Here is a 1,872-nt window from a genome sequence, read left to right as displayed (position 1 = left end):
GCAAAAGACACAGTCAATAAGACAAAAAGACAGCCAACAGAATGGGAAAAGATCTTCACCAACCCCACATCTGACAGAGGATTGATCTCCACAGTATATAAAGAACTCAAGAAACTAGACATCAAAATACTGAACAGTCCAATTAAAAAATGGGCTAAAGATCTAAACAGAGAGATGGGTGGTGGTGGCACACACCTTTAATCCCAGCACTCGGGAGGCAGAGGCAGGTGGATCTCTGTGAGTTCGAGGCCAGCCTGGGCTACCAAGTGAGTTCCAGGAAAGGCGCAAAGCTAAACAGAGAAACCCGGTCTCGAAAAACCACACAAAAAAAAAAGAGCTAAACAGAGAATTCACAAAACAAGAACACAAATGGCTGGAAGATATTTAAAGAAATGCTCAACATCCTTAATCATCAGAGAAATGTAAATAAAATAATTCTGAGATACCACCTTACACCTGTCAGAATGGCTACGATCAAAAACACCAATGAGAGTCAATGTTGGAGAGGATGTGGAGCAAAGGGAACACTCCTCCATGGTTGGTGGGAATGTAAACTTGTACAACCACTGTGGAAATCAGTATGGCGGTTTCTCAGAAAATTAGGAATTGAACTACCTCAAGACCCAGCCATCCCACTCTTGGGCATATACCCAAGGAATGCTGATTCATACCATAAAGATACATGCTCAGCTATGTTCATAGCAGCACTATTTGTAATAGCCAGAACCTGGAAACAACCTAGATACCCGTCAATGGAAGAATGGATGAAAAAAATGTGGTACATATACACAATGGAGTACTACTCAGTAGAGAAAACAATGAAAGCATGAAATTTGCAGGCAAATGGATAGAACTAGAAAAAAATCATCCTGAGTGCCTGGAACTAAGGATTAACACACCCTAGAAGCTCTATGTACTCCATACACATCCCTACATCAAGGGGCTCTGAGGCTACCACCGGATCCATTTCTGGTCTCTGGGATCTCACTGGAACCTTCAGGAATATACAAGAGTAGCCACCAGAGAAGACTGCTAGGACATGGATTTAAGCCACTGGAAAGTCCGTGTTGGTAGGCTGACAATTACACTGGGTGTTCAGGAAACCTGTGTACCAGAAAGCCTTTCTTTTTTGTTTGTTTGTTTTGTTTTGTTTTTGGGGTTTTTTCTTTTTTTTTATTAAGAAATTTTCTACTCACTCCACATATTATCCACAGATCCCCCCTCCTCCCTCCTCCCACCCCTCAGCACTCTTTCCCAAGCCACCCCACATCCCCACATCCCCCAAATGGAGGTCTCCCATTGGGAGTCAGCAGAGCCCAGCACACTGAACCTAGGCAGGTCCAAGCCCCTTCCCATTGCACCAAGGCTGTGCAAGGTGTCACATCACAGGCACCAGATTCCAGAAGCCTGCCCATAGTCCAGGGACAGATCCCGAGCCCTCTGCCTGGGTGCCCACCAGGAAGCCTTTCTAAGGTGTGCTTTTTTTTTTGCTCTTCTTTTTTTTTTTTTTAAATATGGAACACTTCACGAATTTGCATGTCATCCTTGCGCAGGGGCCATGCTAATCTTCTCTGTATCGTTGCAATTTTAGTATATGTGCTGCCGAAGTGAGCACTAAGGTGTGCTTTTAAGCATAGATTCCATATTCTATGGACACTATTTTGTTAACAAGAAGAGTTATCCAGAGGCGGAACTATGGAAGTCAAACAATAGGGGTAGAACATTTAGAGCTTCCCCAACACTACAGACATTGATGGATTACACCCTTGTTTTAATTTTGGCAGTTGGTGCTGTGTAGGTGATGGATTTTGCAGCCTGAGTGGTACTTCCACCATGGAATATGGTGACATCTCACACATATTCTGGACACTG

The 1,872-nt window shown here is 43.7% G+C and overlaps 1 non-coding gene across 1 annotated transcript; it reads right to left on the bottom strand.

The window, feature by feature from the left end:
* Positions 1–1,508: 1,508 nt before the first annotated feature.
* On the bottom strand, positions 1,509–1,615 carry LOC121826582 (U6 spliceosomal RNA). The gene has a single exon (XR_006068842.2). It is a non-coding gene; the product is annotated as a U6 spliceosomal RNA (small nuclear RNA).
* Positions 1,616–1,872: the final 257 nt, after the last annotated feature.

Source organism: Peromyscus maniculatus, chromosome 6, assembly GCF_049852395.1.
Source record: "Peromyscus maniculatus bairdii isolate BWxNUB_F1_BW_parent chromosome 6, HU_Pman_BW_mat_3.1, whole genome shotgun sequence".
In the NCBI taxonomy this organism is placed as follows: Eukaryota; Metazoa; Chordata; class Mammalia; order Rodentia; family Cricetidae; genus Peromyscus; species Peromyscus maniculatus.
Note: the sequence above shows the minus strand (reverse complement) of the source record. Positions and strands in the feature narration are given on the sequence as shown.